At 41.7% G+C, this 27,050-nt stretch overlaps 1 long non-coding RNA gene across 4 annotated transcripts in view; it reads right to left on the bottom strand.

Annotated features, from left to right (window-relative positions):
* LOC130152900 (uncharacterized) overlaps nt 1-26,847 on the bottom strand; it is a 158,710-nt gene extending 131,863 nt beyond the window's left edge. For all 4 annotated transcript variants that reach the window (XR_008823134.1, XR_008823133.1, XR_008823136.1 and 1 more), the window contains exons 1-2: nt 24,523-26,847; nt 21,493-21,573 (exon numbers count right to left, since the gene is read on the bottom strand). This is a non-coding gene — a long non-coding RNA (uncharacterized LOC130152900). The remainder of the gene's footprint in view (nt 1-21,492; nt 21,574-24,522) is intronic.
* Between the last annotated feature and the right edge of the window lie 203 nt (nt 26,848-27,050).

Raw genomic sequence — 27,050 nt, 5'->3', positions numbered from 1 at the left:
CAAACATTTATGTATGAATATATGCACTTGATGATTTTTATTCAAGGAGCAGGTGTATAAGGTAAGGGCCAGGAAAAGGATCAGCTGTAGCTGTCACCGAAGGTAATGCAACACATCATTGTCTCCTTGTAGAGGGTTAAACTGATTTTCTTAGACATAACTGTCTCTTTCCTCACAGTTCTGCCACACATTAAATGTCTTGGAGCTGATAAACCCTGGAATACTTCACCCAGGGACGTGTTTTCTCACTGTAAGCTCTGCAGCAAGTTTTATCCCTGCTCAGTTTCCTGCGGTGGCTTGGGTCAGTCACAGGGAAGATGTTGAAAAAATGTTGACTTTTTGTCAGTGAAGGGATTTATCTCGAGAGTTAAATTCTATTAGGTTTTTTTCATTGAAGTTTACAATAGGTGAACAATATAAGGAAAATAACATCCTCCACCAGTTAATATGACATTTGATGCTTTCATGTCTAGTGTTAGATTAATTCGCACAAGGGTGAAGTGAATAAGCAAGAAACAGCTAATAAGAAAATTAGCTTTTCCTCTCTTACACAGGTTTACAAATCATTAATAATTCAATTAATTGTAAGGTTTTGCATTTATACTCATAATAGTAAAAAGAAAATCAAATCTTCAGCTAACAAAGTAGCTTTTTTTCTGAAATTTGAGGGTAACTCATAAATGGCTTTTTATAAGCATCATACTGAGAACTGTAGAGGGACATGTTCCATGTTGCTAGATCACCTTTCAGCAAAACACAAACAAGTGATAACTGTAAAGACTGATTCAGTTACTAGTTTTATTACTGAGCAAAATCCTTGCCTCAAAGTCAATGGAAATCTTGCTGTAAAGGCCTGGAGAACTAACAGGTTTTACTTTTTCCATTAAAATTTAGGGCTAATGATTTCACCACAGATATTTTTTTTGACAGATACACAGTCACAGCACTTGAATATTAAAAGCTGCTCTATGATCTCCTGAAAGCCATCCTACTGTCATTGCAAGCTTGTGCCATGTTTCATGCAGATTTAAAATTTTCAGGGGACTGCTAAAACTATGCCCTATGTGAAGCACACAGTAAAAGCATGCCTAGGGTAAAATAGATATTCCCAGCAGGCTGAACACATCTTTGAATGAACTGCCTTACTGCCTTTGCAGCTAATAAAAGTCTTGAGTTTTTTCTCCAACCAGCCTGTCTCTTGTGCACTGGCGTGCTCTACAAAACTCAGCCTTTTATAATCAAAGGTCTGCATAATACTGCCAGCATAGTTGGTAGTCTCCATTTTGCAGCTCTGACAAATACAAATTTACATAATAGTCTTTCATTTCTATAAAACTTCATTATTCATGACAAGCATATTTCTGGTTTTCACAACAGAACAAAAACTTGTATTTTCATTGTGCCAGGATTTTCAGCTTTTGTAGCGCAAAAAAATAATGCCTTAATTAGTTTTGCTATTGCTAGCTAGAAGGTGAACAGAGATTATTTTCTTCATATGCATCAACTCAATGACAGTTGAAACTCATCTGGGAACTAAGAAAGGAGGAAACTACTATTCCTCTTTCCAGTCACATGTAAGAGCTGGAGAGAAGAGAATGCTATCTACGACTGCCAAAACGTAGCAAACTTAGGCCTAGGTCTTCCAGCCTATTCCCATATATATTTCAACACTATTTTCACCTGTTGATATCTTTCCTCCTTTCATAGAAAACTTCCTGTCCCCCACTTCATCATTCTTCCTTCTGCTCTTCACAATTTAGGTATCCAATAATCACATTTCCAAATACTAATAAAATGCCTGTATTTGAATAAAATTCTTTAAAGTTGGAAAATGTAAATCCTATGCCCAACATATTTCAGGTACTCTAATAAAATTCAAATAACTTACTGTAGATTTTAAACAAATTATAATTTTTATCCGAAATCCAACTTGCCAAATCCAAAAAAACCCCACATCTTAGCACCTAAGAAATATGGCACCCATTAAAATAACCTGACTAGTCTAAATAAGCCTATATAATTAATTTTATCAATGTGTATGAACAGAACTAGAGGCAGGCCCCATCTATGACATATAGACGCTGTATGTGGCAGCAGAAGTTCGCTGACTGGTTCTCCAGGCTGGTTCTGGCCTCATTACCTGCCAGGAACCATTGAGGAACTCTGTGTGCCTGGACTACTCAGTACATATGGTGAATATTTTCCTTTCCCTGACAGAGTATCAAGTTGGAAGAAGATGAGATCAGAACCCATATTTACAAGAACACTTTTTTTCTTAGCAAAGCTGTTATTAATAATAAAATCAAGCTGTTAATTTTAATAGCAGATGACTACACACAATACATCCACTTCACACAGCTCGCTCATATGCACACCAAGACACTAACTTGTAGTTACCAGATTGGAGCTACAGCTGGGAGACCAACCCCAGCCATTTCATCAGAAGCAGAAGATTGTACCGATACAACAAGGGCTTCCAGGCAGGTGTTCAGAAAGTGCTTCAAGCGGTCCTTTCAGCTGGTGTATAGACACACCTGTAGTTCCTGTCTGCAGATAGCAGCTGCCACTGTCTCAGATGTGGTGTGAGTCACGCATCCCATTGTTGACCCTGGTGTTTGCTGGTGGCCTTCAACAGATTTGGCTGACTCTCATGCTAATATATCCATGTCTGTGGATTCAACAGCTTTACTAACCCCTGGACTTTATCAGATTTGGGGAGCCTTTCAGACATGACCTCTCAGCGCTGTCTCAGCGCTTTCCCCTCTGACTTTCTATCTGCTGGTGTCTATTTCTAGCTCCACATCCATAAACACCTACAGAATCCATTCACGCTCACACAGAAGGGGCATTTCCAACACACACAGTGGAGATCTGATGGTTCTGGGAAAAAGCAGAGCTATTAGGCAGTACCGTGTGAACTGTACTGTTATGTGCAGTAGCTCAAGGGGACCAGGCGTGCCAACAGACCTGTGAAAATCAGAGTAAAAGCTACAAACTGAATTGCTTATAGTGAATATGAAACTTTTGTTAGGAAAACAATTAAGAACTATAAGGTAAAGTCAATCAAGTGGGGGATTTAAAATATTAAGTAATTGTTCAAAAACAAGCTCAAAGTCAGGCATTTAATAATCATTACACAGAAACAGCTTTGAAAATAACCTGAATTTTGGTATCTGTTTTGATCATTCATCAAGAGAACATCGGCTAAATTTCATCAGAACAGTATCAGCTTTGTAGCTGATATCTCAACACTGGAAAAAGCAATTGCTTAATTTTCCCCCATGGGAAAAAAACATGGAAGGAAACAGAATAAATCACATGAATCTGTGTGAAATCAGAAATGTCATTATTTATGAATGTCATATGCTTTTAAATCCCACCATCGGCTAGCCAGCAACTTCTTAGTCCTGCATCACGCTGAGCATTCAGCATCAAATAAGAGTACTGCTATACTAGCTTGCATTTAGTTATAGCTCTCAAACTACCTTAAAAAACTGCCCAATATCCTTATCCTCATTTTGCAGAGAAGAAATTGAAACACAAAGTTTTATGATCTTGGTGGCAGAATCAGGATACATCTGCTTATATTCTTCCTGGAAAAATACTAACTATTTTAAAATTTTTATTTATTTATTTTTTTAATATGGAGGACTAGAAAGTTGGGGCCACATATTGCTTCAGCTCTCCTTTGACGAGAAAACCACTAATCCTTCTCAAATTCCCTTATTCACTTCATTATCCCACCACCACCATCACTTTTTCCCATACCAATTCTTGGTCACAAGTGATAAAAACCTTCAGTACTAATCTTTCCAATGAAAAGTTTCCTTTCTGGCTTCAGACCTGTCACTTATAATCTCACAATTTTCACTTAGTCCCATGCTTTCTATAATGAAAACTGTCACAACTGTAATAAAAATAATTTTGAAAATAAAGTGGTTTTATAATGAAGTTCATAAAGGAATAAAAACTTACAAAAGTCAATTAATAAGAGTCCCATGGCCCCTATTCACAGTACTATACTAAAATTTTCTCACAGAGGAGAAACTAAGCAAAGTCAAGCAAACATGAAGATAAATTTCATCTTAGTGAAATGTCTCCAAATGTCTGATAGCTCACTCCCCCACCCCGTCCATTGTTATCAACTTTATTATTTAAGTAAAATAATCCACTGAATAATTCATGTGAATAGTCTTCATCTGGAGCCTATGTACAATGAGTTCCTTACATGTGTTTTGCAACACATATGGTAGGAGACCAGCTGGAACCTGAGGCCTGGTAACCCCCTAGGACAAAGGACTGTTTGCCCAGAGAGGGCTGGACAAGGCAGGAGATGAAACCCGAAGAGAGAACAGGGAGTGGAGACCCCCTGAGCCTGTCTGAGAGATGTCTCAAGCACTCAAAAGACTCATCAGAGGGACCATCCAGCCAAAGGCTGGCTGGTGGCCCAAGAAGCAGCGGAGTCAGCAGACAGCAACTCAATTCAAGACCAAAAAGACTTGCCCCCGCGCCTATAAGGAGCATGCATGCTAAGTTACGTAGCAAGCACAGCTCATTTAAATACAAGCTGGCCCACACTAAGGGATAAAAAAGGCATGTGCCATTGAGGGGAATAATAAAAGAAGAAAAAACTTCTGGATGAGCACTCCTATTGGCTGGACCAATGCTGGAACTCAGACCTGTGACCTCTCTTCTTTTTTTCTTTTACCTTTTTCTAATAAGTAACACAAGACATAAAACTTTATACACGTGCCAAGTGATAAGCATTTCTGCTACCTACTTATTTACCAATAAGCCTAGCTATGGAATAGAAGTCCTTGTTTACCTACAGATCTCAGTTGTTGTGCATACCCTACTCCAACCAAGGGAATCAGTGAATCTGAGTCACTCCTCCCTCCTTCTTGGCAGGACGTGTCAGCATATAATCTTACTTCCATTCTCCAGCCAAAAATAATGTAATTTTGGAATAGATTTCTTGCCAAAAAGCTCCAGGTTCACTTTTGGGGACCATTTCATATTAAACTCGCTATCTGCAACAAGATCTTTCAATACACTTGTTCGCAACATAGTTTCAAAAGCAACAAAAGGACACTGAAGAGATAAGTGCATTTCAGATTTTATCTGAATAATCCTGAACTACTCTCAGCGTTTGCCTACCTTTGTGGAACACCATCAGCTGGATCTAATCTGAAAAATACTCTGTGATGCCAAAATAGGACTGTAGCAAAGTGAGTGCAGTCATCTGCTTCACTAGCCATACAGTGAGACCAGTGCCAACAGAAAGGTGCTTCATGCTTTCTTTGCCAGGAGCCCAGCCTCCCAGGAAGGAGAAAACACACTTTCTGCTATATTTCACAGGTTGGGGCGGCTCCCATGGCCTGTCATTGAATCAGTTCTTTGGTCAGGGGTACAACCTCCTGTGCTAAAGCTCCGTTCTTTCCTTCTGTCCACCTATGCTGGCCTGGACACACTAATTCAACATCTGATGCAGGCTGAGGAAGAAATTTTGTGTTTAAAATTATTTCCATGAAACATTCAGCGTATAGACACAAAGTGTCTACAAATACCCAAAGATCTCATAACTCCTGCACCCCAGACTCTATCCTATGTTTTTTAACATTCTGTGCACTTAAATGCATGAGCTTGATATTCTGCCAGCTGGCCACCATTTATTTCACTCTAATGGAATCAGAAAGACATGAAGCAACTTTACAACCTTTAAGTAAGCAAAGACTAGCCACCCAGATCTTTTTATATTATAATGTTCTGTTAATCACTGCTCTCCCTAGCTTTTTGTACAGTATGTTCTGCCCTCACAACTGAACTGCACTTGTGGCCAGGAAGAACACCTTACCCTTAAATTCAAAATGTTTTCTGTCCTGCTCAGTTCTGGGATGGGGAAGTAGATTAACCGATTCAGCAGCAAAAGCCTGTCAAGTGAAATTTTCATCCTTGTTTTTCTACCTGAACCACCTCTGCAAAGCTTCCAACAGCTCCTTGCCTGTATCCCCACTCAACAGGTCTATTCCCACTGCTCCATCTCACTGCTCTCCAATAAGCAGAGAATTTCTTGCTTCCTGAACTGCAGCAGAAAAGTTGACGATGGTGTTAACGAAGAGAAATGGAAATGGCTGTGTGCCCTAAAAACTGTGTACTAATATCACATCAGAACTGTTGTTTGGGACTGGCTTCCCCATCGCACAGAAGGTAAGCTCCTGGCTTGTCAACAGCCATTATTCATAGTTAAGTTACGACAAGCTCCATCTGATATGTTGAGAATGCTAAAAAAAAAAGTTCTAATCTTACAAATAACCTATAAACTTCAATGTGTGGCCAATATACTCTCCTTTAGGCTTCTGCTATAGGGTGAGACAGTCACAGGAATAGGTCAGCATCCATTCAAGCACTTCAAATAACTTTTTCATTGTCTTCACCATTAGCACCAAGGGTTGCGTATATGGGCAGCCCCTGCTTATCTACAGAGAAAGCTGAGACACATAGTAGAAGGAAAGCTGGTTAGAGGTGCTTAAACCAGTGGGTACTAGAGGTGCTCAGGTCAGTGCTTACAGGAGGGTGATCAGAGCTGTTCAAGTCAGCAGTAAATAGCTGTTTGGTACGAGGGTTACAGCTAGAGAGATGTAATTGCATTCATACACATTGTGCTTGGTGCGTTGATAAAGGGAAAGCACATGGGGTTACAAAGCTGTCTGAGTTCTGCTTGGTGGGCAATACGTGATATGTCCCTGAGAACAGTTCTTCTGCTGACTCAGAAGACACATGGAGCCTGGAATAAGCCTAAGCCTAGCCTTGAATACTGCAAGCACTAGCCATTAATTGCTGGTCCCTCTACCCCAGCCTGGGTGACAGGAAGAGGAGAGCAAGAGAGGCTACCTGCAGAGCAGCACCTTCTGGCAGCTGGAATGGCAGCACTGCTTCTGCATGCCTCCTGCCTTGAGTACTGCCTCAGCCTGGCTGCAGAAGCTCATGATACAGCTGCTCACTGCTGGATTTCACAAATCAGATCCATTATGTTCTCTTACTGTATCTAACACAGGCTAATGCCTGAAGCCACGTTGGTCTTGAAAACAAAGATGGGACAGAGTTGCAATACTCAAGCACACAGTCTTTTTCCAAAAGCAGGATGTCTTAGCAGGAGGCTTGTTTCAGAGTCAGCTGCATTGTATTGGCTTCCTGGAAGAATTATTCTGAAAGATTTTTTACCTTTCTTTTCCATTTGGGGACAAAAATGTTTCAATTGTATAATTCAACACCTAAACATGAACAGCTTCCCACTCCCCAAGTTTGAGCACCAGAAGTATCATTTTAAAATAGCAAGCAGCAGTCTTTGTGACAAGGCAAAATGACATGGGTTGGCAACAACTAGCCACATCACCAACAGACAATACTCACTTGTCCATAAAGCTTTAAATTGTAAATTACAAGATAAGTCCTTGCCTTGCTGTTGCTCTGAGAGACCTTCTATATGCTTCTAACTCCCACTGCTGTCCTACGGCTGGAAATGTAAAAGCCTGGACTTAACAGCTAACCTGAGCTCAAGTGCTCTAGTTTGTCGTATTCGTGCTGAAAGTCTCTGCTGTTGACCTGTTGTAGGTTGGTTACAAGTACCCTCACAATGATTATTAATGTTATGATGGATCAAATTTATTTGTACAAAGCTCTGCCAAGGTTAAAAACACTTTATATAAGTTTGAATGGGTATGTTTAAAATGGGCACACAAAGGAATTTGCAGATGCCAGCCCCATAAAAACAGCATCTGCAAGAAAGTGGTTGTCACTGTTTAACCCCAGCCAGCAACTAAGTACCACACAGCTGGTCACTGACTCCCCTGCCCCACCCCAGTGGGATGGGGAGGAGAATTGAAAAAAGGTAAAATCTGTGGGCTTAGATAAGAACAACTTAATAATGGAAATAAATTCAAATATTATAATAATAATAATAATAGTAGTAGTAATAATTATAATAATAACAACAGCAACAACAATTGTAATGAAAAGGGGAGAGACAGAAAGGAATAAAACCCAAGGGGTGGGAGGGGAAGTGGTGCACAATACAGCTGCTCACCACCCATTTGCCAGTGCCCAGCCAGTCCCTGAGCAGCCAGCTCCTCCCAGTTTCTATACTGAGCGTGATGCTCTATGGTATGGAACATCCCTCTGGCCAGTTGGGGTCACCTGCCCTGGCCGTGCTCCCTCCCTGCTTCTTGTGCCCCTGCTCACAGGCAGAGCACAACGGGGAACTGAAAAGCCCTTGATTCAAAGTAAGCACTGTTTAGCAACAACTAAAACATCAGTGTGTTATCTATTCTCCTACTAAATCCAAAACACAGCACTGCACCAGCTACTAGGAAGAAAATTAACTCTATCCCAGCTGAAACCAGGACAGTGGTCCTAGATTATGTAAGAGATCTCCTCTGAGAAATTACTTTTCTACCTCTGCTTTTGATATTGAGACAATTTCACTCATGTATTTTATCTTATCTTCCAACAAAAACATAAATTCTGGATGAAGGAGAAGAATCACAGTTTCCCTCTGATGAACCTCCCTGCTGTCCTAGGGCTACAAAAACCAAAGAGAAATGAATGACAGAAAGCCTACTTGAGGAGATCCTTCAGAAGGATAAAGATGGGTTAATTAAAACAAAGAGAAATGTGCTGAAGTTTTCTAGTGCTGAGAGGAATTTGGCATCTCAGGAACTCTTGGAGAGCTGTCAGATGCTCAGAATTAAGATAGTTACATAAAAAGGAGCCAGGAGGGCCTGGAGGCAAAGAAATGCACATTAAGACAGGCAGAAAGATACTCTTCCTGGTTCTGGTATTTGTTTTGTTGGGCACCACTCACAGAAGGAAGGCCAATACTTTGCTGAGCGCATAGAAGGATTTAGTGGGTCTGAGGTGCTGATCCCTCAAGTGCAGACACTTCGCCTGCCTAGTCCTGGGAAAGTGATGGAAAGCCCCAGTTCAGTGTATCTAACCCTCAGAATCTCTTAGCAGCAGTGATGTGCTTCTGGCAACAACCTGCACAATCCCATCAGCTGGGCCAGGGGAGACAGTGAAAAATTCACTTGGAAAGCATCAGTATGTGGACAGTCCCCACATATTTTGGAGCAGCTGGCTCTTTGAGATCTAGCTGTTGCTTAATTAGAGGGGTCATAGAAACAGCTCTTAATTCCCCCCAGACAGAAGATTAGGACACCAAGCAAGCACTTTCAGAAAGATTGAGGCTCTTGCACTAATTCAGTTTCTGCTGTTCATTCTGCACAGAGATCTCATGCAAAACTCTCTGCCCTCAGGATGATACAGTAATATGAGTTCACTCACATGAACCATCTGACCTGGCAAAAAGGACAATTAAATTGTTCAAAACCAAAGTATTTTAAAAGTGGGGAAAAAATCCTCACGTAATTGATGTTATTAATATTTTTTACACAGCTTTCTAGAGATGGCCTAGCTACATGAAATACAAAAAACCCAAATAAATTATGACACTAGAACTCACACTTTCACTGAATCAGCTATGCAGGGAATATTGACCAATTATTTCTTCATAACAAAATAAACCTGACACTATCCTCATCCACGCAGAAATTGCAAAGCAGGAGTTGTGAACTTCTTTGTAAGCTAAGAATAAAACTAATTCAGCAGAAACACTTTGTTACAGTCTATCCAATAAACATATTATAGATCTTACAACAATGAGGATTCACTTTCCTATTCACACTTGCATTTGTTTACTAAGTCTTTGAAATTCCTCAGAATCTGACGAAGCATGGGCTGGATAAATGAATTGTGAGGTGGACTGAAAATGTGCTGAACTGTCAGGCTTATAAGAGTTGTGACCGATGGCACAAAGTTCAGCTGGCACAAAGTCCAGCTGGAGGCCTGTCACTAGTGGTGTATGCCAGGGGCTGATACTGGGGCCAACACTATTTAACATCTTCATGAATGGGCTGGACAATGGGACAGAGTGCACCCTCAATAATTTTGCAGATGATGCAAAATTGGGAGGAGTCATTGACACACCAGATGGTTGTGTTGCTGTCAGAGGGACCCTGACAGTCTGAAGAACTGGACCAGTAAGTACTTCATTAAATTCTTCAAAGTGAAATTCCAAACCCTGCACCTAGGGTGGAATAACCCCATACACCAGTACAGGCTGGGAGCTGACTAACAGGAAAGCCACTCTGAAGTAAGGGATCTAGGGATCTTGGCTGAATGTGAGCTAGAGATGTGCCCTTATGGCAAAGAAAGGAAATAGTCTCCAGGACTGGATGAGGGAGAGCATTGCCAGCAGGTTGAGGAAGGTGATGCTTCCATTCTGCTCAGCACTGGTGAGATCCTACCTGCAGTGCTGCATTCAGCACTGGACTCCCCAGCACAAGAGACATGAACATCGTGGAGCAAGCTCAGTAAAGGGCCACAACGATGATAAAGGGATTGAAGCACCTATCATATGAGGAGAGGCTGAGGGAGGTAGAATTGTTTGCCCTAGAGAAAAGGAAGGCTCAGGGGGGATCTTGCTAATGTGTATAAATACCTGATGGGAGGAAGTAAAGACAGACCAGATTCTTCTCAGTGGTATCCAGTGACAGGACAGGAGGCAATGGGTACACACCAAAATACAGGAAACTCCATTTAAACATAAGGAAAAAAAAATCAGTGTGACAGTGGCCAAACACTGGAACATGTTGTTTAGAGTGGTTATTGAGTGTCCACCCTTGGATATAATTCACAAACATGACTGGACATGGTCCTGAACAACCTGCTCAGGTTGACCCTGGTCCAAGTAAGGAGGTTGGACTACATGATCTCCAGAGGTCACTTCCAACTGGCTTTAGACTCCTACCTCAAGATCTATTGCTTTTTGTAAGTAGTAAGCTCCGTGTGAGCTAAGAAGAGGAGACGCAAGAGGTACTACTTAGAACACACTATTTCATCATAAGTATAATCAATGGCTATATATTTTTGCATGTTTGTGTCTTCTGGCTGATGTCTCCCTATGTATTTTTATATGCATTTAAGTATTCAGCAGTGTCCCAGATTCAACATTTTTAGCCATCACAACCTTGTACTCCCTGAGTAGCAGAACATAAAATATCCATATAATGTGGACATCTAGCTGTTTATGTCAGTTCTGAACTCACTGCACTCTCAGAGGTTATTCAGAAACAGAAAGAGGCAGACACAACAATAAAGGAACCTTTAAATCAGACTGCAGTTTGTAAATTGGGTAGCAATAACCCTTTAGCTACTTTGACATGTTATTTTACCCCTGTAAATCTAAAAGAAAACAACATTCTCCAGGGACATGGCTTAGCATTTTCACTAACTGATCTCTTCCTTTTTCTTCATTTTCACTTTTCCCATTTCCAGCAAACACAGCACTATTCTAAGCCAAAATGCAGAAAACTCAAACCATTTACAAGTTAAGTGTCTCCTTGGGCTGCTATCACTGGTCTTTTTGCTAACCACACATTCAAGTACACATTTCCTCAGTGCCTGCCTTTGTGAGATCATTTTTTATTATCAGTGGACTCAATTCAGTGTTTGTTCCTCTTCCAGTCCATAGAATCTAAAAGCTCCAGCAATGCAATGGGGGAGGTGAATAAAAACAGACAGTGGGTCTTTACTCGTTGTCACAGATATGATCTACCCTGTGGGTAGACCTTTCATGCTTGAAAAGCCAGATGGAAAGGCTACCTCCATGTTAGTGGAAGCAAAAAAGCCAAATGTCTGGTGACTACAAAGAAAAAGGTTCTTTGAGAGGGGTCTTCAACTGAAACATTTCCCTCCTTTGGCTAAACCAGAAGAAATATGCTGACCTACAAGGTATTCTGCAAAATTCACCCAACAAAGAGAGCAGAGATGGAAGATACAAGAACGTACTGGGTCAGACCAAAGGTCAATCTAACCTGACAACCGTCTAATAGTCACCAAATGTGCAGTCCCAGAAGAGACTAAAGTCTGAACAGTTAGCCTGAGCAGAGACATGCAAACAATTCATCTTGAAGCCTGCGCTGCTACAGAGACCAATGCGAGATACCTAGGGAAAAGCATTAGAATAAGGTAGTGCTACATCCCATGCATGTGAGAGGAGCCTGGTCCAACTTTCAAAGTAACCAGCTGTGGTTTGTGGAAGAAGATATTTCAGCAAGGCTGTTACACATACTAATAGTGTCCCATAAGTGGGTCCGTTAGCCAGTGCACAGCACCAATTCACACACCAAGGCTAGGTATTTCTTTTTATTCTAGTTTGTGCAAAGTAGGGAACTAGCTGGTAATCCATGAAAACCAGCTCATCTCTTAACATATAGTAAAACATTTTATACACTTTGAACAATTGTTTACAATAATGTTTAGTCACATTTAATTCTCATCAGTTGTCTCCATTCGAAGGTACAGCATTCTTTTTTTTCACTGCACATGTTCTGTGGGGAAGGGGCTTTGTTAGGAGGGAGCTTTCTTTGCTTGACATGGATCTTTTAGTATGCTATTTAGGGTAGTTCACACATAGTTCAAGTAATTTTCTGTTTAGTCTCATTAACCACTTTTTTCTCCTTGAGCTTATCTTGTTACTTCTTAGCTTGACATATTTATGGTGTCTATCCCTTCTCCCAAGGCCATGTTTGTTAACTGTTTGTAACATCCTCTGCTTTTCCAATGCTCTCTTGTCTAAATCTCAAGTTAAATAACAGACTGGCCTCCTGTTAATCACTTACCTGTGATCTGGCTGACCACACCATGACTTTAAAGGCATTAAGTGCAAAGAAAGACAGGAATTTATGTATTTCACGTAGATCAAACAACAGCTGCAATATCCTCTTCCATTCTAGATGCCTCCATGATTACAAGGCAAGTAGAGCACAATGATAAGTGTGCTGTGCTCATACACCTTGAGGAGTTCACAGCCTGCAGTGGACACTATAAAGCTGTCAACATGAACACAGTGAGCCCAAATATATCCCAGAGCCTCAGTAAGAAGCATGAACCTGGGAAATTTGTGCAGCTATAGTTGGTATGGGATAAAGTTGTCAGAGACTTGTTGCACGGTCTTCTCCCCTGATGGATGGCACCTTGACTTTGGGAGGGCCACATCATCCCTGCAGAATGGCTATGCAGAACACTCACTGCCCCCTGCCTGCAGCAGCTCAGGCAGTGCTTTTGAGCAGTGACTGGGGAGCCAGATGAGGAGAAGAAAGAATGTTGAACCACACCTGAAGTGGGATCTCCTTCCCACTAAAAGGTGGTCCACAGAGCCCCTCTATTCGACAGGGAGAGGTCGATGGCCATAACACTCCTCCTCTCTCCAACACAGGACTCTGCAGGGAAGGGAATTGTAAGCTGGCCAGCCTCATATGTCTGTGGATACAATTCTCCGAGCTCCCTCTAGGGTAACTGGAGAACTGACAGATACCCATCTATCCTACTTTTTGTGAAAAACAAGCTCTGAACTACGCGGCCCACCAGGCCATGGTGGGCAGCAAGCCCAAGAGGTAAAGCTGAACTTGCCATCAGAGAGACCTTGGAAACCTCCTGGGGCAAACACTCAAGAGCCCACTGGAGAACATGCTCTTCTCCACACTTTTCTCCAGGTGACCCCATGACCCAAAGTCAGTGGTAGGGTCAGTGGTGTGTTCTGACATAGAGATCTCTTCATATCCCTGAAACTCCCCATGAAAAAATATTCTCACACTTTTTCAAGAATTGAGCCTTCATCTTCTTGAATATAATGTAACACTACTTGTTGGTCTGCTTGCATGAAGCATGGAAATCCTGATTTTGCTGTGGTGTTATCTTTTCACCAGAGAAACCTTCAGACTTCTCGCTACACAGGTCAATGGCAAGCACTGTTTCTTCAGAGTCTCAGGTTATGTCTGACTGGATCTTCAGGGAGCCTGAAGGAGTTTATCACAACTGCAAAAGACTGCAGCAGAAAGGACAAATGCTTAAGTAAGAGAGGCTGCTAGAAGACAGGAAGGGTTCAGCAAGGGTAGATTGCAACAGAAATAGGACAGCTAAAGAAATTAACACGTTTCAAGCCAGAAGAAGGATGGACAAAGGAGCAGCAAAGACACAGAGATGAGGGATAGCAGCTAAGAGCAAATACGAAAGTGCGTATGAAGAATCACTTCACCTCTGTGCCTTGGGAAGATCTTCCTAGAAGCTGTGCTAAGGCACATAAGACAGGGGAGGTGATTTCAGACAGCCAGCATGGCTTCACCAAGGGCAAGTCTTGTCTGACCAACCTAGTGGCCTTCTGTGGTGGAGTGACTACACCAGTGGACAAGGGAAGAGCTATGGATGCCATCTCTCTGGGCTTCTGTAAAGCCTTTAACGTGGTGTCCCCCCCCCCAAAATCCTTCTCTCTAAATTGGAGAAATATGGATTTGATGGATGTGCTGTTTGGTAGATGAGGAATTGATGATCGTATCCAGAGGGTAGCGGTCAACAGCTGAATATCCAGATGGAGATCAGTGACAAGCAGTGGCCCTCACAGGTCTGTACTGGGACCAGTACTGTTCGATGTCTTATCAATGACATAAAAACTGGAATCAAATGCGCCTTCAGCAACTTTGCAGGTGACACCAAGCTAAGGGGTGCCGTTGACATGCCTGATGGACAGCATGCCATCCAGAGGGACCTGGACAGGCTCAAGAAGTGGGACCATGTGAACCTGGTGAGGTTCAACTGGGCCAAGTGCAAGGTCCTGCATCTGGGTCTGGGCAACCCCCAGTACCAATACAGGCTGGGGAGTGAAGGGATTGAGAGCAGCCCTGTGGAGAAGGACTTGGGGGTACTGGTGGGTGAAAAGCTGGACACGAGCTGACAATGTGTGCTCACAGCCCAGAAAACCAACTGTATCCTGGGCTGCATCAAAAAAGCATGGGCAGCACATCACGGGAAGTGACTCTGCCCCTCTGCTCTGCTCTGGTGAGACCCCACCTGTGGTACTGCACCCAGCTCTGGAGTCCTCAGTACAGAAAAGACATAGACCTGTTGGAGCAGGTCCAGAGGAGAGCCACAAAAATTATGAGAGAGATGGAACACCTGTCTTATGAGGAAAGGCTGAGAGAGCTGGGGTTGTTCAGCCTGGAGAAGAGAAGGCTCCAGGGAGACCTTATTGCAGCCTTCCAATACTTAAAGGGGACTTGTAGGAAAGATGAGGACAGACTTTTTAGTAGGGACTGTTACAAAGGCCAATGGGTAATGGTTTTAAACTAAAAGGGGTTAGACTCAGACTAGAAATTTTTTACAATGAGGGTGCTGAAACACTGGAACAGGTTGCCCAGAGAGGTGGTAGATGCCCCACCCCTGGAAACAGTCAATGTCAGGCTCAATGGGGCTCTGAGAAACCTATCTCATTGAAGACACAGGGGCTCACTGCAGGGAGGGTTGGACTAGATGACCTTTAAAGGTCCCTTCCAAACCAAATGTTTCTATGTAGCAAATGTTCTCCACAGTTTGAGAGTCTTCTAATGGTACAGGATTGTTCAGGACACACTGGAGGGTCTTTGCAGTAGTGAGAAGCAATCTTTGCTTTAGACTTTTGTGGTTCCTTGTGGGTTGGATGCATCTGGTGCGTACCTGGAACCACAGCTTTTGGTTCTGTTTCTTCCAAAGGATTTCAAATGTGGATCACACACACCAGAATTACCCTTTAAGATGAACCAGCATGCAGTAAATAAGGGCAACCAGATCTGCTTTAAAAGCACACTACTGCTCAGAAACAAAGCGATACAGTAGATGCGCTCAATGTTTGTTTAAGGCCATTGTATCTCTACAATGGTTTGTGGATCAATTCTCAACTACAGTGAAGACTGAATCTTGACAGAAGATGAAGACAAATCTTTGTGATCAAAGTGAAGGCAAATCTTTGATGCATTCTGAAGCTGTACTCCCCTAGGACAATCTGGTTTACAGATAGCAGGACAAGGAACTTGTAATAGGAGTTCACAGTGTTCTTCCTAGGGCATCTGCCTGGAAAACAGGCTTCAAGAGATCAGGAGACTGCTGCATGACTTTCCAGGAAATGTTGCTTCCCTTTTGAAATGCCTTGTCTACCACAGGAATCACATTAACAATACCGACACTCTTATCTATCCTTTAAAAAACGAGTTTTCCCAGAAGGAAGATAATAAAATAAAACCAGTAAAAGCTTAAAAAACAAAACAAAACCAACACCACCAAGGAATTATTAGTCTATTAGCTCTGTCTATGCTACATAGATACATACCAGTGAGAAATTTTATTAACGCTATTTATGCTACATGTAAAGTGCTCAAGTAGCAGTGTATTTACTGTCATGAAAAACTGCTGAAAGCAATGGATGTTTCCATTTTCATTTAAATCAAAAGTCTCCATGTGTAGTGTCACTTCATAAAACCAAAGTTCTAGAGAGACCATATTTAAAAGATGCATAAATGTGGCACCTCATGGAAACGGAAATATTTTATAGTTGTTTTATTGTTACAAAATTTTGATCTTTATGTTAACATTTATAAATATAAAAATGTGATTCTTTTTTACCAGTATGACTAAGAAATTAGTGTTTCATTGTCAAAAGCCCAGGGACTGAAGGTTTCTCAGAATTTCTACTACACACAAGGAATCAACACCCAAGAATGTAACTGTGTCACAGGAAAACCAAAGCTGAATGAATATTGCAAGTGCAGAGCTTCAGGCAGGAGGATTACACAGCAGAGGGAGCAGTTGCCCTGAGTCACTTTTTTTCCTTCCAGCATTAGCACTGCTGTAGCTGCAAATTATTCTAAGATGAGTTTGTAGATCAGCACAGTAGTTTCTATTAGACCAAACACGATAGCTGAAAAAAAAGCCTTCAAGAACAGCAATCCTTTCTGAGTATAGCTGAGTACATACTGCGAACAAGAACTCTGTGTTTACTTAAGATAGGCATGGGTAAAGCATCCAAGAGAAAAAGCAGCCTGGTACCTGTGAAGGAGGAACCTTGTGTGTTTCTGTGAAAGAAAAACAGATAATTGCTGGCGTGAAACAGTGGGAGTTTGTGGGAGGGAAGATTATCATTCCCTATAAAAACAGTATCTCCACTGAGCCTATGGTTTACGGTAACAATTCTAGTTCCTAAGATTGTCCATAGAAAGTATTTTGAGAACAAGGGATAAGAAATCAGGGGTGAACCAACTGTGTATGTGTGTGTTCTTCACTAGTTGTCTGTGAGAGTTTATTCTGGTACGTGGTCATTGCTTAGTTTGACATATGAATTTTCCAGAACACCATTTGGTGCAAAGGATGAACAAGGTTACATTCTTGGCAGTGAGAATGCAGCAGCTAGAGACGTGGAAGATCAACTCAGGGGAATATTACTCTTTCTAAGAGACAGGAAGACACTCCAATACAGAACATACCCAGAAAAAGTGCAGCACGTTTCACAGCACTGTGATTACAGAACCTGCAAGAGAAAAATGTGCCCCATGCCTTACACAATGAGGTCACTGCAACGCAAATCTCTTGTAGCTCACACTATTCCCACATGAGTATGGTGAAATCAGCAATAAGATGAGAGTAGGTGGACACACTCCGTTATTTTTATTAATATCTGAAAGCAACACTTACTCTCATTACATTTTTAAAATCTTTACCTTTCTAAAAGAGATAAAATACAGCAAGTTTTCTGTTTGCAGTCTTCTGCTTATCAGACTATATAGTCATATACATTTAGTTAGACCAAGTGTTACTCTTGGTTATCTTTTCTCCTACACCCTTTAATTCTTTCAACATAATAAAATTAAACATTTCAGCCTTTCCTTCACTATCTAGTCAGATCAGTTACAGCACTTAAACCTGAGAAAAGGATCTTTGCTCAGCACGGGTCCCAAGAAGAGCTACTCAGTTGTCTGTGAAATAACTCATCAGTTTATGATTAAAAAACATATCCAAATTATTTTCAAAAAACCAAGAAAATTTAATCTATAAAAAGCTTCCAGAAGTCAATAATAGTAACCTATAAGAACCAGTTTTATCATAACTACACCACCTGAAGGTAACCTCCACCCATTTTAGAGACCAGTGAGCTGACAGACGCTGCCTGCAGCATCAACTTCCTCTAAAGATCCACTTCTCAAGGTGGATGGCATCAGTGTCCTGGCCAAAAGCAGTGCATGTGCCTCCAAGTATGGCTACTACTTATACCTACCATGCAGGTGGCCGCATTCTCACTTGGCTATCCTGTCACACACAGCAAGGGTTCTAACTAGCAACAAGTAAAAAACAACGATACAGATTCAGCACAGAGACAGGCAAGAATCACCACAAAAAGTACAAATGGGTGACTGGCCAGCACCGTAGCCCAAATGACCAGTAACTCCACACAAACTAGTAAGGATCTGGCCCTTTGTAACAGCTGGTTTCAGGCCAAGGAAAAAAAAAAAACCAGACATCCATAGGGATGGCTGTGAATTGGCCACTCTCCATCCACAAACACAGAAAGCTGCTGCAGTTCAGCCCACAAGTGTTCTTGGAATCTGCTTGCTACAGCTTTAAAAAAGGTCAAATAGAAGGTGCTCAAAAAAATAGTTATGCTGTGATAGCTCTGGCTGCTTTAACGGGGCAGCCAGCTCTGCCTTGTGACAGACAGCTGGGAAATGCAGCTAGCAAGGGACTGATCTGTATCCACGGTTAAGCACTTGTGTTTCACACAAGCACATAAATTGTGCAACAGGAATTTAGGGGATGGAGCAGCTGCATTATGAGGAGAGATTTCTCTCCTTAATTTGGAGACATGCAGGCTGAAGGGGATACAACTGAGAATTGCAAAATCATGAAGGTGAGAGAAAAGTAAGCGCAGGAGTGTTACTTACCAAACCTTGCAATACTAGAAGTATTGGGCACTCACTCAAACTATGTGCAAAATTGGTTTAAAACAGACAAAAGCAATAACTTTCTTCTACAAACACAGCAAGTAGTGAATTTCTGTTCACGTGGGACTGACGAGGCTAATAATATCAGCAGGCTAGACAAAAAGAGCAGGCTATGCAAAAAGCATTGATTTATGGCCAGCACTTCCAAAACAGGTAAGGGAATGGGTACAAGTATACCTCCTAACGGTCCTAATCCAATGACTGTGGATGCTGGGAAAGAACGAGTGGAATGCACAACATGAAATGGTCAGGATCGCATTCTAGCCCTATGTAGTATTGTCTACTTACTATCCAAGGCAGAAATACTAGTCCAGGTGAGCCACAGGTCTGACACAATAAGGCATTTCTTACACTTTTGTGTATGAAGCCATGGCTGGAGAAAGGCTGTTGGCAACAGAGGCCTAAGAGCCCTGACTCACTGCAGGAAAAGGAACTGGTGTGGCTTCCCCTGTAATGGCTGTCATACCACATACCATACTTGAGAAATGTGTGCAGAAGTTATAATGCCACAGACATACATTTTGAAGTTGCATTTCCCAGCTGTCTGTCACAAGGCAGAGTTGGCTGCCCAATTAAAGTCAGAGCGATTACAGCATAACTATATTTTCGAGCACCTTCTATTTGATCTTCTGCATCCAAACAACTCACCTCACAGCTTCATAAAGGAGGTATTCAACAATGACAAGCCTGTCCCTTTCTCACAGTGTGAAAGCACAGAGTTTTAAAGGAAAGATCTGTCATTTGCTAGCATTCAAACACATGCTGGCTTCCTCTGAGCACAACAGATTTCACCTGTTTCCTTCCTTCTTTTAGACCCTGCAGCTGTGACGGATATGTTACTAACATGCATACCACATGTGCCACACATCCCTTTATCTTCCTCTCTCCATTTCTGCACCCCTGAAGAACCGAGAGGAAACAAAGCTGGCCAGAGTCATCTGGATGGATCCAAGGCACAAGCAAAGACTCATGAGACCTCACAAATGGACACAGCTACTGCTACTCCTAGGTATTAAATGCCACCTCTTTTCCCAGAATTTTCCATAGCTACATATGTATTTATATACTACACATCCCAAAAGCCTTCTGGAATAAAAAATACATCCCAGAAACCTTTCCTCAAGCCTGAGGAGATGTCTATTCCCATTCTCTCTGCAGCCTGCCAGGCTAGTGGGAAGGCACAACATTTTTTATTACTGAGATCTAAAAAAATATGACCATACAGCAGGTCATTTCTTAGCATTCCAAATTTAACCTAAAATCACAGTGTTGTATAACACCAGAAGCCAAGCACTACCCTGAAGCAATAAAGATTTTATCTAGCTCCTGCTTCGATGGGAACTAGACAGCTGAAATTTGTCCATAAGTGTTTGATAGCAAGACTGTTACACTGGCCCAGTAGCCTAGAAAATGAGTCCTTGGAAATTACAACAGGAAAGAACCTAGTAAAACCACCCATTTTCTTCTACCAGGCATCACACAGGTGTAAGCCATTCTGTACCCTTAGAGTGAATCCATTCAACAAGATTGCCTGAGCTAGCAGAGACCTGAGCTGGATGATGGAAGTCCAGCCCAGGACTAGGATCCTTGCCAGTGGAAGTCAACAGTGAACACTGTCAACTCTTCTAACATTGAGAGCAACAAATGAGAAAGTTAGGTTCTCAACATAAGAAAGCAGTTGATGTTTGCCAAGATCAGTTTTTTCCAAATACTTTTTCCTCACAAATGAGCTATTCATGAGATGACCTCCCTCCAACCCCTAAAAAAAAAAAATAATAATAAAAATAATAAACCCATATGATCCTAAAGTCATTCTGGTTGTGGGAAAGGAATAGCTATATAAAAATATTCCTAAAAACAAACAAACAATGAGACGGAAAGCAGAAACAGGATGACATTAGAACATGTTGAGAGTAACCAGGCCTCAGCATCAGACATCGAACTCACTCCTTGGTATCAGTCATCAAGCAACAAAGTTACTGCTTACCAGAGGCTGTCAGAACACATAAGGAGTTTCACTGATCAGAAATGATCTCTAAATTTCAAGTTTTATAAATTCTGAGTGAATCTCAGGCCATTTATTAGGAATTGCTTTACTTTTCATTGTCCCGAAGGAAAAAAAAAATGTAACTATGTACATTTTCATTACTAACCACTAGATTACATTTTCATTACTAACCACTAGATGTCACTCCTCCCATTTTGTTCTCACGTTTACGACATCGGCAACGTTTTTACCCGGGAAAAATGTTTTGGAGATGAGGCTTAGGTTCAGCAGCATTTCCAGTTGAAGAGGGTGCAAAATACAATCCTCATAGTTATAGGTACAGACTTATTAACTCTCCAATTAATTTCCAATTCAAACACTAACAATGTGAACACAGATGGAAAGCAACACCTCTCGAGCCTCTGCAGAGTCCATTATACTGATGGAGTGTGAGCCTTGAGCCCTGCAGTATATATTCCTTGTATGATACTCCCTTGGAAAAGTTATCTTTTTAGTTCACAGCCAACTAAAAAAAAAAAAAAAATCAGCTCTTTGTACTACACCCTAACTTCTATGTAAACCCAACCTTACCTCCAAAATCTGCAGTAACAGGTTCTCTCCTCTGCGCGAATAGATCGCACTGTGCGGCATCAAGCACATTCAATACGATACCTACAAAAAATGTAATGCATTAGTGAATGCAAAGGTATCATTACTAGGAGATGAGCAGGTTTCAGCAAACCAGGGTAATAGTGAAGAACTGACTGTAAAATTCTTTAAGGATAAAGCTGGATTTGTTGTAATTTGGCTGGGATTCTCTTCAGAATACTTCCTGTGCATTGTTTTCTGGTCCTTACTTGGCATCCCAATGTGCCAACTTTCCTCTAAGCAAGGAGACATATATGGGAAGGGAGCAAAGACGAAAGACTGAGACATTGGCAAAATAAAAGCAGAGCTGTATTCAAGACCACTTTCATATTGGAGAGTGCATTTTCTTTTCTTAAGGGCCTATACACTTTAATTTCTGGGAAACAGACTGGAGAACGCAGCAGCCTCTCTGGTCTTTTTCTTATGCAACATGTAACTCGAGCTTGCAGAGGGTCAGTTTGGAGAAGGAAATGCTGCCGACTCCTACAACACTTTTCAAAAGGTTTTGTTCCATAAGCTTTTCCATTTTTCAGTCAGAGAATTGCTCCCCTCTCATGAGAAATTTTAACGGAACTCAATTTAAAAAGATTGCATTTAGAGGTTTTCAGCCATTCTCTACATTTAGTGTTGATGTTAACTCCTAAGGCAAAAGGTGGGACTTTGGCATCAGGAATACACTGCAGCAGCACCCACGAACACTCACGTTTCCTCACACTTCCCGTGCTTTCAGAGATGGGATAGAACACTACTGACTAATGCATTGTGCAAACAAGACAATGCTTCCACATTGAAGAGAGCACCAAAAAAATAACACCACCTTCTAAATAACACCATCTTCACGTTGTTAGTTATTAAGTTGGGCACAACAGGACTATGAATTACTAATGAGGTGGGGGGTGGACAGGGCAGGACAGAATCAAGAACCAGGAGATTAACACTGACAAAAAGGATGTACCATTTCTTAATAGAGATAAACCCATTTTTTAAATGAAACATTTCATTCATATTCTTCTAATACATTCCTCAATGCATAACAACTCCTTTCAGTCTATGACATAATAGGGCAGATCAGTGCATTCCTCCTCTAACCTCAATGAAGAAAAGCAAGATGGAAGTCCAATCCATCAACATTTTATTTGCATTTCCAATGGTGAAAAACAAATTAAGTGTTTCCTTAGCATAACTAATCCCATTCCAGCCAATGCTCTCCAGTCCCCAAAACCCATCTTGTTATAGGAATTAACCCACTTTCCAAAAAATATTTAAGAAGTCTTTCCAGATGCACGGAAATTTTATTCACTTACAATTTATGTAGCCTAGAAACAAAATTAAAGAAGGTTGGGTTGTTGCTTAGGAGAAAACTCACACTGAGTCCCTGCTCTGCCAGTGTCTTCCTGTGTGATCTTGGACAAGTCACTCAGGACAAGTTTACACCTCAGAGCAGAGCATGATGCAGAGCACTAAGCTGTGGTTTCCCAAGCCAGGAACCACAGATGGCACAGCACTGCTGTAGCAGCATGAACCAGAGTCAGCGCTGGTACATTCAGGTAGCATTGTATGGACGTGGCTCTAAACCAGTTACCTGGCTCACTCCCCTGAGCGTATTGCTCAAGGTCAGTGATCACACAGCCTGCTCAAGTGTCTTTTCACCCACAGTAAGAGCACGTACTTAGGTTTTCTATCTCATTTCTTCATTTGCAGAATGGGAAGAGTAGCACTTTCGTGTTTTGCAAGGATGCTGCAGGCATACAAACAAGAAAACTGGGGAAGCATGGACAGAACAGAGTACCAAAGAGGAGGGAATGCAACACAGATCTCCAAAACCCATTCAGCACTTGAAAGTTTCTTTGCTGAATAGCTTGATCCCAGGCTTCAGGTGGGGAGGGGATAAAAAAATCTATTACCGCTGAATGACAAAGTTAAAACTGGAAACACAAAAGACCAAACCATGAACAGAAAACTGCTCAGGACCAATGTGACTGAGAAAATAATCAAAAATTTCTTGAGGAAATACCTTTGCTTTTGGGAAATGCCAGTGTATTGAAATTTCTTGAAAAATATAAATTTCTGCTAAGAAAGGTTACTCAGGTTCAAGGAGAATTTTCTGATCAAAGCAAAAGGGAGAGATGCCAATTCCAGAATGTACTGATGATCTGCAGAGTCAATGATAAGACTTAAGTTCAAATCACATGCATGAGGCTTGGCACAGGGAATTGAACCTAAGGCTCCACATAAGTTCCTGACCTGGCTAGTGTGAGAGTAGTGTTTTTTGCATGTATAATTGAATGCTCATTCTGACCCATGTAAGAGAGACTCACATTATAGCCCAAGGTCAGCACACCTGTTTGGATGCAAGAAATGTATGTTTAAATTTCTATTTCACACAAAGCATTGCTGAGATTGGAAAGCAGTTCTTCCAAAAACCTAAATAAATACCCGGTGAGTGGTATATTCGTTATTCTGGTTCCAGTTAAATGTTTCAGAAGTGTCTGTTCTGTACCAGTGTAAAACAGGAAAAAGGTTTTATGGGATAGGAGCCTGTTTCCTCTCCACCTCTAGAAAAAATATCAGATAGACAGAAAGGAAATTAAGAATTTTATGATAGAAGAACTGTCTAGCTTTATGCTAAAGCTCACTGAAGAAGATAATGAACTTTAAAATCATGTACACGTTTTCAATTTATGTTCTACAATTTTTTTTCTAGTGTAACTTCAGGTTACTTCATGTCTCTTTAGCTCTCATATAGAAGAAAGCTCTGTTAACTCTTCTGTGACTTCTAAAACTGGAGTTTTCCACTCTTCAGAAAACGAAGCCCCGTTTTTTTCCCCAGCTAAGCAGAATACTTTATACGCAGAATACTTTATACCTGTTAGCTGTTCAACTTCATTTCACTAAAGTTTGATGTGAAACCGTATCAGTCTATGGTCTTTCTCTGAAGGAGACAGCTGAACTTTAGAAAGCATTTCTACTTACAGCTCTTTCACTTGTCGCCCAGGTGTCATGATGCTTTTTCTGTTCCCTATTTGGATGAATAAATCTTCAGATGCCAGTTCTGCACACAACCCAAAACTCTAGCTTTTGGTCTCACACCCTGCCTCTAAGCTGGGGTGGCACAGAGCATGCAAGATGTTTACTTCCTTTCACAGCCCTGAAACTCCACACCCAAGCCCTTTCCAAGTCTCTTTCATCAAGCAAAGTTATTTTTAAGAACAGATTAGAAACTTCAAATAAAACAGTCCAATTGCAAAGTTCTGATCACCATCTATAGTTGTTCTTCTCATTCCAGCAAGTCTGAAACTTTCAGCCTTCTTGAGTCCCCTTGTGTGCATCTCCACGTGTTGGATGATGCATGGCTGGTCTAGCGACCATGTGACAATACAGAGAATGCCATGCCAAAGTGCGCTGGATTATGTGACAACTCAACAGGTCAACGATAAAGGAAGGTAAATGCAGAAGTTACATAAATATTTGCTGACATTTGATAACTTGACTGGATCTAAGTCTCCTCTCTCTTAGATCTGACCTATGCAGGAAAAGTAATCAGTATGACTGCACCCAAATGGGAAAATGTGCGGAGTCACTCTATCAGTCTCTGAGGACGTCATTCTTTGCTGCCCACAGAACAGGGCTATTCTGGCACTGCTAAGCCAATCAATCTCGCAGACAGACTAAAGGTTACATCAGCTTATCAATCAAATAACAGAAGCTTTGCTGTTATCTTCAGAGATAGTCCTGATTAGAAGCAAAACAAGAACAGAATTAGGGGCAAAGGTAGAATTCCTGCTCTGGGCAAAGATCTCCTGCAGCATATGCATGCTGCTCAGCAGTATATTGATCTCATCAGGGTTTTCTGCACAGCAGAGAATTTCATCGCACATAAAGACATTTGTATGAACAGGCTAAAGGCAGTTGCAAGCTGGAGAAAACTAAACACAAATAAAGGAAACTGCCAAGCCCACAGCAAGGGGGTTGGAACTAGTGGAAACTGTGCCTGCCCATGGCAGGGAGGTTGGAGCTAGATGACCTTTGAGGTCCCCTCCAACCCAAACAATTCTGTGATCCTATGAAACACCATACAAACAAAAACCACCACTTAACACGAGTTTTAACCCTCCATCTCTAACTGAAAGGTAGTTCACATAATGCGTAATAAAGATATTACAAAGAAACCTTTCTTTGTAATAAGAAAGCCACTTTCTAAAGCTCACTTTGTAAACCACACTGCTCTGATTCCATACAAATACACAATATTTCTCTCATTTAAGAACAGTAACTGGAATCCAAGAGGCTGTTTGTATGAGCAACGGTCATTCACGGAAACGAGTTGAGCTTACTTCACCACCAAGAGAGCCCTTCAAACCAGCAGAAACTCTCCCCACCTTCAGTGCTCATTTAGGCTATTGATTTTCATGCACAGAAGAAAGGACCTTAAGGTCATATAGGTTCTTCCCCTTCCTCCCAAGATCAGGATCAACTCTAATTAAATCATAGAATCATTTACGTTGGAATAGACCCTTAAGATTATCAAGACCAACTATAATAATTCCTGACTGATGGCAGATGAACAATGCTTGAAACTTTTCAATGATGTGCACTCCATATTTTGCTGAGACCATTTCTTCCAGTGTTTCACTATCCTTATGGGAAGTTTTTTCTAACATATAACCTGAATCTTTCTCATTACATTTTAAACACTTAATACTTCCTGTCCTATGTGCCCTAGAAGTGTAAGACCTACCTTTTTTCAGGGACCTTTTATATATCTAAAGACTGTACCCTCTCAGGCTTCTCTTCCCCTAGATTCAGCTCCCCCACTTATTCCACAGATAAAGCAAGATTCATGTAAATATGTTCATAGAGCATAAGTACTGTGAATCCAAATTAACACTATATCTCATGTAATGGGTTTGTATAGAGAATTTGTGACTAAAAAGCTATACAGGTTTCCTCCCCATCCCTTCACTGATGTATTGGGCTTGTGTGTCAAGGGTTTGGTAGCCGGGTGGCTACAGGAGTGGCTTCTGCAAGAAGCTGCTAGAAGCTTCCCCTGTGTCCAATGGAGCCAAAGCCAGCCAGCTCCAAGACAGATCTGCTGTTGGCCATGACCAAGCCCATCAGCAACAGTGGCAGCACCTCTGTGATAACATATTCTAAAAGGGGGAAAAAAACCCTGCACAATAATTTGCAGATGGAAAGAGGAGTGAGAATACGTGAGGGGAAACAACTCCGCAAACACCCAGGTCAGTGCAGAAGGAGAGGCAGGAGGTGCTCCAGGTGCTGGAGCAGAGATTCCCCTGCAGCCTGGAGTAAAGCCCATGGTGTGGCACGCTGGAGCAGGGGGATGCCCGAAGGAGGCTGTGACCCTGTGGGCACCCTGCACCGGAGCCTGCTCCTGGCAGGACCTGTGGCCCCATGGGGACAGAAGCCCCAGCTGCAGCAGGGTTGCTGGCAGGGCTTGTGGCCCCACAGGGGACCCATGCTGGAGCAGGCTGTTCCTGAAG

This window comes from Falco biarmicus, chromosome 7 (assembly GCF_023638135.1).
Source record: "Falco biarmicus isolate bFalBia1 chromosome 7, bFalBia1.pri, whole genome shotgun sequence".
NCBI lineage: Eukaryota > Metazoa > Chordata > Aves > Falconiformes > Falconidae > Falco > Falco biarmicus.
The sequence above is the reverse complement of the archived record's forward strand: the minus strand, read 5'-3'. Positions and strand labels throughout refer to the sequence as shown.